A 13,867-nucleotide genomic window follows, 5' to 3' on the forward strand; every position below is an offset into this window, starting at 1 on the left:
TGGACACACCGCCATAGTGACAGTATTGGGCAGCGCCACTCATCCTGTGAGTGGACACACCGCCATAGTGACAGTATTGGGCAGCGTCACTCATCCTGTGAGTGGACACACCGTCGTAGTGACAGTATTGGGCAGCGCCACTCATCCTGTGAGTGGGCACACCGCCATAGTGACAGTATTGGGCAGCGCCACTCATCCTGTGAGTGGACACACCGCCATAGTGACAGTATTGGGCAGCGCCACTCATCCTGTGAGTGGACACACCGCCATAGTGACAGTATTGGGCAGCGCCACTCATCCTGTGAGTGGGCACACCGCCATAGTGACAGTATTGGGCAGCGCCACTCATCCTGTGAGTGGACACACCGCCATAGTGACAGTATTGGGCAGCGCCACTCATCCTGTGAGTGGACACACCGCCATAGTGACAGTATTGGGCAGCGCCAATCATCCTGTGAGTGGACACACCGCCATAGTGACAGTATTGGGCAGCGCCACTCATCCTGTGAGTGGACACACCGCCATAGTGACAGTATTGGGCAGCGCCACTCATCCTGTGAGTGGACACACCGCCATAGTGACAGTATTGGGCAGCGCCACTCATCCTGTGAGTGGACACACCGCCATAGTGACAGTATTGGGCAGCGCCACTCATCCTGTGAGTGGACACACCGCCATAGTGACAGTATTGGGCAGCGCCACTCATCCTGTGAGTGGACACACCGCCATAGTGACAGTATTGGGCAGCGCCACTCATCCTGTGAGTGGACACACCGCCATAGTGACAGTATTGGGCAGCGCCACTCATCCTGTGAGTGGACACACCGCCATAGTGACAGTATTGGGCAGCGCCACTCATCCTGTGAGTGGACACACCACCATAGTGACAGTATTGGGCAGCGCCACTCATCCTGTGAGTGGACACACCGCCATAGTGACAGTATTGGGCAGCGCCACTCATCCTGTGAGTGGACACACCACCATAGTGACAGTATTGGGCAGCGCCACTCATCCTGTGAGTGGACACACCGCCATAGTGACAGTATTGGGCAGCGCCACTCATCCTGTGAGTGGACACACCGCCATAGTGACAGTATTGGGCAGCGCTACTCATCCTGTGAGTGGACACACCGCCATAGTGACAGTATTGGGCAGCGCCCAAAAAAGAAGATTAACATCTATCAACCCTTAAAAGCTTACGTTATCTTGCGGGTGCAAAATGGGGAAATCTTTTAAGAACAGTATCAATATTTGACAAATAGTGTTTTCCTAACTCAAACAATGTGGGGTTTATTATTCTACACATATTCCTAATGTCTCTCAGGTGTTCACATTCACGTAGATAGTGGTCAAGGCGGTGTCCATCACTCTCACCACAGATTCTGCAACTTCGCTGATCAACTGTTGTTTCCATTCCAAATCTCCATGGATATTTGTATCCAAGACGGATTCTCGCTATTACTGATTCTCTCTCTCGTCCTCCTCCTCCTCGGCCATAATGACTGGGATTGCCAGCTGCAACCATGTTGTACCATCGTACAGATTCACTGGTTTGTGCTTCTATCCTCCTTTCCTCAGTTACCTTGTCACGGTGATGTTGCCTGATAATACCTCTAATTTGTAGTTGAGTCTTGGGTATGAAGTATTCAATATGGTCTCCTTCAGCGCCTTCAGCAGCCAGCACATCTACTCGTTCATTCCACATATTCCAACATGGGAGGGGATCCACAGAAACTTGATGACTCTTCCCTGATTGGTAAGTACTCTCACAGCTCTCTTAATTTCAGCGACTATTGCACTAATGGTGCAGTGATTTGCACCATTAGTGCAAATCACAAATCTTATGTAAAATCAAAGTAATATGATGTTCATATTTCAGATAAACAATTCCTCATTTTCCCGACAGGTAATCAACAATGAACTTTTCTGGAACACTAGGCTAACCTTCACTTCCGCTATCACACATTCTGTACCAAGTCTTCAAGTGTATTAAGGTTTCATTGACAAGCATGTTTCGGCTCCTGTCACAGCTAATATTCTTATAACCACGCGTAAATATTCGCTAAACTCTTCACGCACAATGTTCTGTAGCGGGCGCAATTGCAGGGCAACACGTAATGTTTTGAGAAGAGCCTAATATGTGTAACAGACATTGACCTGTATATTCGAGCCACCTGCCACAGTTTGCAGCTTGATTGATTATTTTCTATCAATCTCAAAGAGTTATCGTCGCTATTTTCATAAGTATCGTGTATGTGTGGATCATAGCTACTCTGATCCTTCTCTCTCATGACCATTTCTCATATTTTAGTTCACTAAATTCTAGTACAAGGTTTGTTGGAAAGGTTTCTACTTTAAATAAGTATATTTCTTTTGCTTCACGAGGATTGCATGCCGCTGCTACGTTCCTGGTATTGGTTTCATACTTGCTATGTCTGTGGTCTTGAAAGCAAGTTCTTGTTTGGATTGTAAATGTTTTTACTTGCCTGCTTCCCAAATACTGCAAACATTTTTCTGTTTGTTTACATATTCATCTGTTAGTGTTGGAATTAAACGCACACCAAAATATTTCTCTTCGATTCTTTCAGCTGTCTTCCCCTTGTGGTAGAGATTACTTCTGGTTTGTGCTTCAATATAACTTTTTTGTGTGTGTGGTCACTCCTGGAGTCTGTCAAGTCTTCCTACAGCATTCAACATTTTTCTCGGTTCTTACTTTCCTCCTTAGTTGACCTTATTTCAAGACAATGACATGTACGAGCTCACTCTTATGGTAAGGGTCGTTCACATGTATTAAGAACAAGGTCATGGGACCGAATCTAGTGAGACCACGCTTTCGACCTCCCTCAAACCTGTTCATCAAATTTTAATCTGAAATTCTGTTTCCTATCCGTCAGGTACTTCCTTATCCTTCACCAGAGTCACAGCCCCGCTTCTGTGCCAGGTAAGTCCACTACGGGCTCACCCCATCCCGTGCTACTTGCAACTTTTTGTTCAGAATAGCTGAATTTAAAACAACACCAACAATCCTTATCAATGTCTTACGTGTTATCCCATGTTGTATCTCCATGTTATACTTTATATAACTCCACCTTTAATGTGGAACAGCACTAAACGCTTTTTGACATTCTAGGAACATGTGGTAGTTCCCAACCTTCTTTAACCAGATGCATCTTGGCGACCGTGTCTTAGAACTCTGACAAGTTTATTAGGCATGACTTTCCCCTCTCCGAAACCGTGTTCCCTCCAAGCAAAGTTCAGTCATTGTAGGCGCTCTACTATTTTCTTCCGAATTATTTTGTTCTCGTTGTTGTTGTTTAAGATTCGCTACTTGGAACAAAAAGTTCCAAGTAGCACGGACTATGGTGAGCCCGTTGTGGACTTACCTGGCACAGGAGCGGGGCTGTGGTGGTTTTGTTCTCGATTCTTTCCCCATATATCATGCCTCTCAGTACTGGGTGATATGTCTCACCTCTGGGCCAAGTCTGGTGGCATACTTCCAATTTAGTTTTGTATTTGACGAGATATTTTCTGTTCTGCTGCTAGTGTCGCACATCCCAGAACTGACCTCACAAATGTTGACTTGTTTCTTAACTAACGCTTGTTTAAATTTATACAGTCGTTATAACTGTCAACTTTGCATGTGCCGCTGATGTTACCCGGTCAATGTGTGCTTCAAGAGATGTTCGGTGTGAACTGTAACACGAATATTTTCTTTCTGATCCCAAGTCTTTTTGTATTCTTTCCTACTAGGTACAAGCTATCCGACGTCTTGTTCCCAGTATGTATTAATTTTTTTTGTATTTGCTGCAGTTGAACTCTAGCAACCTCGTATTTGACTATTCTTGGAATTTTGTCCAGTTCTTCAGGCAGTCTTTCTCCTCGTGAATCCTCATAATTCATACTTCAGATGGAGTCTATCTCTCTCTAGAGATCATTCACATAAATCAAGAACAAGTCCTGGTACGATTCACTCCTCACGTGTGAATATTCTTCAACTGATTTATTTTCTATTGCTTAGGTATTCTTGTTTTTTCTCAAGTTATCAAACTATGAAGGTAGCACACCAGTGCTGTATTTACTCAGATGAAGGAATTTGGGGGCTCAGGCTAACTCGCCCACACACTCCCGGCCCTCGCAGGAAGGACGGGCCAACACAACTCTCCTATCGCCAGTTCGAGCCGTTGAGGCATTGGCAGTCGAGCCACGGTGTGAGTGTTTGGCTGGTACCTCTAACAAGGTACCACTATGACTTTTAAAGTCCGGCTCCTTGGAGCTTACAAACAATCTGAAACGGAAATTGCAGCATAACTGAGCTGAGTAAAGAAGGTTACTCCTGTCAGCATCTCTTAAGCACATGTTGCTGCAGTAAAAGCTGCCAATGTTAAAGACCAACATAATCTCAACCCAAAGCACTTGGCAGAACTCCAAGACGCAAAAATTTCCCCAATTCCTCTCCAGTAATTTCAAGCCGACAGGACGACTTTTGTTAGAAGATTAAACACTTGGATTGCCGAAGAAGGCCACGACGACGTCATCAAGCTGATTAACAAAGAAAATCCATCTTTGACTGCAGCCTCAACATATATTATCAAAAAAGGTGACAACGAAAGGCCAAAATTTACGTTCACAACAGTTGATCAAGCAAGTGAAGCTGTGGAAAGGGGATTGAAATGCTTCGGCATCACCTCCACCCCGTCATCAAGGTCATTAAGACAGCAACAACACCTTTCTGACCAACCAGCAAGAATACTTTAGTCCTGGACATAACCGTACACTCAAGTTCAGTGTATAATGAAGCAACAATAACACCATCAGCTTTAAATAATGCAGTTACGTCGAATTGATGAACATGTCCAGAATACACGATATGCATGCTGGCATAACTGCTCACCTGACATGCAACACAAAGTGATTGACAGTTGAGAGGCGGGACCACAGAGTCAGAGCTCAACCACCCCAAGCACAACTAGGCGAGTACAAACTTACTCTTCAACATATGTCCCGAAACGTTGTTGTTGTTGAGGGGGGGGGGGTTCCCAACCTCACTAAACTGATGTACTAAATTGCCCGAACCTAACCTAACCGAGGACCACCGAATAGAAAACAGGACATCACTCCAATTTTGGGAGCCGCTATGATTTTTATTTAGCAGGTCAGATCTTGGCCTTACGGGGGATTCATACGTCAAAATACGATGTACTATTCAAGAGGAGAGGATGGCTAGATCTTCCAAGAGTCGGTAGCCTCGTAAACACAAACATTTCTTACTATAGTTACATTGACACTATAGTTACTGCGTCGAACAACACAGTCAGGTCGTCGTGATAACGTCGGCCGTGTGGGCAACATATCCACTATAGTGAGCATAAACTCACGTGAACTGCTGACTCGCAGCACACACCATTTCCAGGGTACCTAAGCAACGGAAAACCGCGGTCACTGTGAGGGGTGAGGTCTCAGATCGGCGAGGCGTCACCAGTGGAGTCCCGCAGGGGTCAGTCCTTGGACCTATACCGTTTCTGATATATGTAAATCATCTCCCAAGAGGAATATACTCGTTCCTCTCAATGTTTGCTGATGATGCAAAAATTATTAGGAGGATTAAGACAGGAAGAGAGTATGAGGCTACAAGATGACCTAGACAAACTGAAGGAATGGTTATCTTCTTGAGGTTATCTTGAGATGATTTCGGGGCTTTAGTGTCCCCGCGGCTCGGTCCTCGACCAGGCCTCCACCCTCAGGAAGCAGCCCGTGACAGCTGACTAACACCCAGGTACCTATTTTTACTGCTAGGTAACAGGGGCATAGGGTGAAAGAAACTCTGCCCATTGTTTCTCGCCGGCGCCCGGGATCGAACCCGGGACCACAGGATCACAAGTCCAGCGTGCTGTCCGCTCGGCCGACCGGCTCCCCCATGGTCCAACAAATGGCTACTAAAGTTCAACCCAAGTATATATAAACTAGGTTGAGGAAATGGGAGATGAAGTCCTTCATGAAGCGGACAGAGAGAAAGATCTAGGAGTTGATATCACGCCAAACGTGTCTCCTGAAGCCCACATAAAGAGAATAACATCGTCGGCGTCTGCAAGGCTGGCTAACATCAGAATTGCCTTCAGGAACCTGTGTAAGGACTCTTTCAGAACCTTGTGTATCACATATGTAAGACCAATCCTGAAGTATGCGGTCCTAGCATGGAGCCCGTACCTTGTCAAGCACAAGACGAAGCTGGAAAACGTTCAGAGGTATGCCATTAGGCTAGTTCCAGAACTAAGAGGCATGAGTTACGAGGAAAAACTGAGTGAAATGCACCTCACGTAGCTAGAAGACCGAAGAGCTCGGGGAGACATGATCACCACATGCAAATTTTTCAGGGGAACTGACAAGGTAGACAATGATGGACTATTTAACACGAGTGGTACGCGAACAAGGGAACGCAGGTGGAAACTGAGTACCCAAATGAGCCACAGAGACATTAGAAAGAACTTTTTCAGTGTCAGAGTAGTTAACAAATGAAGCACTAGATGAAGCACCAGGAAGTGATGTGGTGGAGGCTGACTCCATACACAGTTTCAAATGTAGATATGATAGAGCCCAAGTAGGCTCAGGAATCTGTACACCAGTTGATTGACGGTTAAGAGACAGGACCAAAGAGCCAAAGCTCAACCCCCGCAAGCACAACTAGGTGAGTACAACACCCTCCCCAACGACCTGATAGCTGCCCTTAGGGCGCTTGTCTCCGACGGGCCGTAATCACCTCGTTACCATTTTGGGTGGTTACTGGATACATAACTGCCAATTAGATGAGGTCACGCGGTCAGAACGCAGGCTTGTGCGAGTGGAACAAGATGGACTGACCTCTAATTGGCCAGTTGGTTTGTGTTGAACATTTGCCGGGCCCGTGATTGACTCATTAAGATAAATGCATGACGACCGCGTATCATTACCTTGTTAAGCTGTAAATTGGTTCTGGTTAGTGTAAGGGTGACAGAGTTTACATTATATACTGTTACAAAATATATGATGATGAAATACAGTCGAGGTTGATTTGAACCCCCCTTCCGTCTCTCCCTTCCTCCCCCTCTCCCCCCTCCCTCCCTTCCCCTCTCCCTCCCTCCCTTCCTCCCCCTCTCCCTTCCTCCCCCCCTCCCTCCCTCCCCCTCTCCCTCCCTCCCTTCCTCCCCCCTCCCTCCCTCCCCCTCTCCCTCCCTCCCTTCCTCCCCTCTCCCTCCCTCCCTTCCTCCCCCTCTCCCTCCCTCCCCCTCTCCCTCCCTCCCCCTCTCCCTCCCTCCCCCTCTCCCTCCCTCCCTTCCTCCCCCTCTCCCTCCCTCCCTTCCTCCCCCTCTCCCTCCCTCCCCCTCTCCCTCTCTTATCCTCCCTTCCTCCCCCTCCCCTTCTTCCTCTCCCTCCCCTCCTTCTTCTCCCTCCCCTTCTTCCTCTCCCTCCCCCTCTTCCTTCCCCTCTCCCCCTCTCCCTCTCTCCCCCTCTCCCTCCCCTCTCCTCCTCTCCCTCTTTCCCCCTCTCCCTCCCTCCCCCTCTCCCTCCCTCCCCCTCTCCCTCCCTCCCCCTCTCCCTCCCTCCCTTCCTCCCCCTCTCCCTCCCTCCCTTCCTCCCCCTCTCCCTCCCTCCCCCTCTCCCTCTCTTATCCTCCCTTCCTCCCCCTCCCCTTCTTCCTCTCCCTCCCCTCCTTCTTCTCCCTCCCCTTCTTCCTCTCCCTCCCCCTCTTCCTTCCCCTCTCCCCCTCTCCCTCTCTCCCCCTCTCCCTCTCTCCCCCTCTCCCTCCCCTCTCCTCCTCTCCCTCTTTCCCCCTCTCCCTCTCTCCCCCTCTCCCTCTCTCCCCCTCTCCCTCTCTCCCCCTCTCCCTCTCTCCCCCTCTCCCTCCCTCTCAGCATTTCCATCCACCTTGGCAAATAGAACCTTTTAACATCCTGACGCCTGCATACCCCCACCAAGAAACTAATCACAAACAACCCTCATGCTCAGCTTACTGCTAAATAAAGTACTCTGCAACACATATGTAATCTACAAACTAAAGACCTCACACAGACCATATACACTGACGGATCACTCAATACAGCTACAGGGAGGATGGGAAGTGCTGGTATTGCTCATCGGCCCGATGGCAGCACAAGTGACAAGGATACAAGAGTATGTAACTGGGCAGCCACCTTGCAAGATGAACAGTTGGCTATCCTGATAGCACTCAAAATTATTGACAACACTGAAGTAGACAGTTTAGTTATTTCCGACTCTTTCCTCACTACTAGCAATAAATAGTTTGCAATCAAATAATAACGTGCTTGTCTCCGAAGCCAGACATACGCCTGCGCATACTTAATAAAGTTGTAAATATCAAAATGTTCTGGATTCCCTCTCACACTGGCCATAATACAGTTGACGCCCTTGCAAAGATTGCAGTAGTGTTGAACGGAATCTCGAGTTATCAAGTCCCCCAAGAGCGTCATTAAACGAGAATTCTTGAGTGAATTTGAACAAAGCAGAACAGTGCAGACTGGAACTACCAGGTCCATTGTTCCTCACAATGAAATGTGTCAAACACGTGTATTGAGGCAAGTAACACTATCAGCAGACTAACAGACCACACACTAGAAAGTGAAGGATTTGAGAATGGTCCAGGACGGACCGAAACGTCGTCGTCCCTTCACTTTCTAGTGTGTGGTCTGGTTAACATACTTCAGCCACGTTATTGTGACTCATCACCTGCAGACTAACAGACTGTCACAGCTCGAATAAGACTTGGCTACAGGTATCTCTGGCAGTTCGGCTTGTTTAGGGATCTAGATGAAGCAAAGTGTAAAGTGTGTGGACAGAGACAAGGACACAAACTAGACCATCGTATCTTGTACTATGACAAAACTGAGCTAGATAAATCTAGACTCACGCAGTGAAATGGCAAACCTCCTTATTACTAAGGATAACATTTCTGAAATCCTTGCACCGTATCCACATTTCTCTTCCGGTAGAGCAATTATATAAGAGATTACGTAACAAGCAGTGTAGTATCAAGACTAACAATAATAAACAGCAGCTCTCCTATGACCCAGTAATACCACCATAGCTAAAACAGTTATGTATTAGCGAAAAGACCTACCATTAATGTATAATGATTAATTCTAAATACATAGCTATTAAAATTGAACAATCTCTAACTAGCTGATATTATAAGGTATGAAGGAAAGATGTAATTGTGAATATAATAATATCCGTTAAGGTCTGATAAAGACCTCAAAATGCCGCAGAGGGCATATGATCAGGCTTATGCCCTCTGTAATCCATTTTTTGCGCTACCGCTCACAGGATGCGTATGGGGTGCACAAACTAGCCGCATCCCGCGGCAGAAGTCAGTCAGTCTCTCACTCAAGTTATCTGTAAGTGTGTGAGTGTGTGTGTGGGGGGGGGGGGGGTGCGCGCGATTGTCGCACACAATCGTTTGTGCACACACACACACACACACGGTGTGTCTGTATTCACCTAATTGTGCTTGCGGGGGTTGAGCTCTGGCTCCTTGGTCCCGCCTCTCAACCGTCAATCAACTGGTGTACAGATTCCTGAGCCTACTGGGCTCTATCATATCTACATTTAAAACTGTGTATGGAGTCAGCCTCCACCACATCACTGCCTAATGCATTCCATCCGTTAACTACTCTGACACTGAAAAAGTTCCTTCTAACGTCTCTGTGGCTCATGTGAGTACTCAGTTTCCACCTGTGTCCCCTTGTTCGCGTCCCACCAGTGTTGAATAGTTTATCCTTGTTTACCCGGTCGATTCCTCTGAGGATTTTGTAGGTTGTGATCATGTCTCCCCTTACTCTTCTGTCTTCCAGTGTCGTAAGGTGCATTTCCCGCAGCCTTTCCTCGTAACTCATGCCTCTTAGTTCTGGGACTAGTCTAGTGGCATACCTTTGGACTTTTTCCAGCTTCGTCTTGTGCTTGACAAGGTACGGGCTCCATGCTGGGGCCGCATACTCCAGGATTGGTCTTACGTATGTGGTGTACAAGATTCTGAATGATTCCTTACACAGGTTCCTGAACGCTGTTCTGATGTTAGCCAGCCTCGCATATGCCGCAGACGTTATTCTTTTTATGTGGGCTTCAGGAGACAGGTTTGGTGTGATATCAACTCCTAGATCTTTCTCTCTGTTCGTTTCATTAAGTACTTCATCTCCTATTCTGTATCCTGTGTTTGGCCTCCTATTTCCACTGCCTAGTTTCATTACTTTGCATTTACTCGGGTTGAACTTCAACAGCCATTTGTTGGACCATTCACTCAGTCTGTCTAGGTCATCTTGTAGCCTCCTACTATCGTCCTCAGTTTCAATCCTCCTCATAATTTTTGCATCATCGGCAAACATTGAGAGAAACGATTCTATACCCTCTGGAAGATCATTTACATATATCAGAAACAGTATAGGTCCAAGGACTGACCCCTGCGGTACTCCACTCGTAACGTCTCGCCAATCTGAGACCTCACCCCTCACACTGACTCGTTGTCTCCTGTTACTTAGGTACTCCTGTATCCAACGGAGTACCTTCCCTTTCACTCCAGCCTGCATCTCCAGTTTTTTTCACTAGCCTCTTGTGTGGCACTGTATCACTGTATGTGTGTGTGTGTGTGTGTGTGTGTGTGTGTGTGTGTGTGTGTGTGTGTGTATGTGTGTGTGTGTGTGTGTGTGTGTGTGTGTGTGTGTGTGTGTGTGTGACCAAAGAGACAAAGCTCAAGCCCCGCAAGCAGAAATAGGTGAGTACGGTATGCGGGCCCCAGCATGGAGCCCGTACCTTGTCAAGCACAAGGCGAAGCTTGAAACAATTCAGAGATATGCCACTAGGCTAGTCCCAGAACTAAGAGGCACGAGTTACGAGGAAAGGCTGCGGGAAATGCACCTAACGACACTGGAAGACCGAAGAGTAAGGGGAAACATGATCACTACCTACAAAATCCTTAGGGGAATCGACAGGGTAGACAAGGATAAACTATTCAACACCGGTGGAACGCGAACAAGGGGACACAGGTGGAAACTGAGTACCCACATGAGCCACAGGGACGTCAGAAGGAACTTTTTCAGTGTCAGAGTAGTTAACAGGTGAAATGCATTAGGCAGTGATGTTAAGGAGGCTGACTCCATACAGTTTCAAATGTAGATATGATAGAGCCCAGTAGGCTCAGGAACCTGTACACCAGTTGACTGACAGTTGAGAGGCGGGACCAAAGAGCCAAAGCTCAACCCCCGCAAGCACAACAAGGCGAGTACACGCGCGCGCACACACAACTAGGTGAGTACACACACACACACACACACACACACACACGAGATCATAGATTAAAGACAGACAAGTTGGGTGAGAAGGTGGTGGAGGCCAAAACCGTCAGTAACTTCAAAGCATTATATGACAAAGAGTGTTGGGAAAACGGGACACCACGAGCGTAGCTTTCATCCTGTAACTACACTTAGCTAATTACACACAGCAACGCTAAATTCTCTAAAAAATAATTTCACTAGGTGTTAATGTTACGAACTTTAATAGCCTCTTCCACAATCCAGGCACATTCGTTGTGACATTGCATTAAAAAGTTACAATTACATAAATTATTATCTGTTGTTGTTTTAGATTTAGCTACTCGGAACTAAAATTTCCAAGTAGCACAGGCTATGGTGAGCCCGTAGTGGACTTACCTGGCACAGGAGCGGGGCTATAACTGATCAATTATGATCTACTTATGTTAGTTATCATACTACTGCTACCACTAATACTAATATATATTACAAGAATACTATACAAATACTAAAATTAACACTAACGATATTATAAATAATAAAATTAACACTAACGATATTATAAATAAAATTGACAATAACGATATTATAAATAATCAAATTAACACTAACGATATTATAAATAATAAACGATAATATACTATAAATTCTCCTAGAATTGTAAATATTAAGGTCCAATAGGGACAGACGGAGGGGGGGGGGGGGGGAGGGGGTGCTAGTTCAGACCAGTAACACTTCTAAAAATTGGAACCAGTGATGCATATTAGATAGGGAGAGAGGTGGATGGGAAGCGACACTTAGACGTAAAAGGTGATAGATCATGTGTGTGTGATAATACGCCGGACTACGTATCGCATACGCCGTCTTTCATAGCGTCTACGAGGTTAAATGATAATATTTTTGGTGATTATGTTTGGTAGTTTGAGCGCGGGAGTCGGGGTCAACGGCCAAGAGCCATAACCACGCTTGTATATGGGATAAAAACTCCTCCAGAAACGTAAAGACAGTTTAATTGCTGCGGTTAAAGTGGACATGAGCCACCGTGAAAGAGATTCGCCATATTGGTGTCGCAGATAAATCTGATAATGCCACTATCAATTTTGTCATAGAAAACGGTCCGCGGATCCCCATTGCCGTGTATGGATTTATCAGTCATACCGGGTACCACAGGACCCATTGCATTTACACTTCAAAATTCCTATGAAACATCGGCACAACAATACCCATTTCCTAACTCGAAATGACTCGTACCAAATTCATTAAAAAGTACATACTTAAAAGGAAAAATATGGGTAATTTCCCTAGGCGGTAACTGCGACAAGTCAGGGCAGCAGGTGAGGCCTGTCAGTAATTAATCATCCGGCCACAAGAGGGCTCTGTACACTGTGACAGCTGAGGAGCAGAATGCGCGCGGTAATATGGCGTCTACAAAATATCATCTCTCCACCCCAACCTCCCACAACCCCGGTCCCTTATGCCTGCCTGATCGGCTCCCGGCCTCACAAAGGCGACGTCGTCTGCGCGACATTTGCCGGCCGACAGTGCGTCTGGAATTTATGGTCATCGGAAATACCTCAATGTTGAATAGTTTTAATCATTAATGTAGTTTAAGTCACTTGTAATTTAATGGGAGGGAGGAAAGAGGGGAGGGAGGGAGGTAGGGGAGACAGACAGAGACACACAGACAGACAGATACAGACACAGAGAGAGACAGATACAGACAGAGATGCAGACAGACAGAGATACAGAGAGAGACCCACACCGACCATGTGCTCCACCAGCGAGAGGTCTCCCTAAGTGGTGACCGTTCATCATGGCAGCCACACGTGTCACGGACCCCAAGTAAAGGTCCTGTTTAAACTCATAGTTCGTTAATTAAAACAAATTGCCAATCAAAAGACAAAAACTATAGCGTTGCGTAAGTTATGTCATCCACGACTTAGTGTACCATCGTTCGCTATTGCTATCCTACTGTAAATGTTCTTTTACTCCCGTTTGGTTGGTATAGTTATAGCTAAGAGTGGATGAAGAAGGTGGAGCGAGGCATCAAGATGCTGGCAAGGCAACATCTTCAGCGTCTTCATCGTCCCGAGGCACTCACAAGCATCACAAGTGCCGGCCGGAAATGCATGACCCTACCTAAGCTTGACTTTAGTCCGCTCACTGATAAATGGATTTTCAGTTAACACATTTCCTTCTGCGTCTACATTAGAGCTGTCCTACCCTTCGCCTAGCCTTGCTATTCGTTCTTCATAGTGTACCCTGCCCTACTGCCTTCCCTTCCCAAACCCTACTCTAACAACCTTAACAACCCTAACGCTAGCGTCGCCTCGCGATCGCGGGAGAAGATAAGACTATCATAAATAATGGAGGAATAGACGCGAGTGTTCGCAACTGGCCGGAAACTCAAGGACCTTCCTCGATATTGACCCTTATCTAAACACCCAACAGGGCTGATAAGCAGCCTTCCCCCCTTTCCCCTCCCCAAGAGCAGTGGGGATTGGGACCTTGTCAAGATGGCTAGGTGATGGGGTGAGGAGGTGATGGGGTGGGGGGGGTGATGGGTGGGGGGTGAT

The 13,867-nt window shown here is 46.7% G+C and overlaps 1 protein-coding gene across 3 annotated transcripts in view; it reads right to left on the reverse strand.

Moving 5' to 3' along the window:
* The window catches only part of LOC123747620 (glutamate receptor ionotropic, kainate 5), a 112,321-nt gene that overhangs the window by 89,215 nt on the left and 9,239 nt on the right, over positions 1–13,867 (reverse strand). The window lies entirely within an intron of this gene.

The sequence above is a fragment of the Procambarus clarkii genome, chromosome 10, assembly GCF_040958095.1.
Source record: "Procambarus clarkii isolate CNS0578487 chromosome 10, FALCON_Pclarkii_2.0, whole genome shotgun sequence".
Lineage (NCBI taxonomy): Eukaryota > Metazoa > Arthropoda > Malacostraca > Decapoda > Cambaridae > Procambarus > Procambarus clarkii.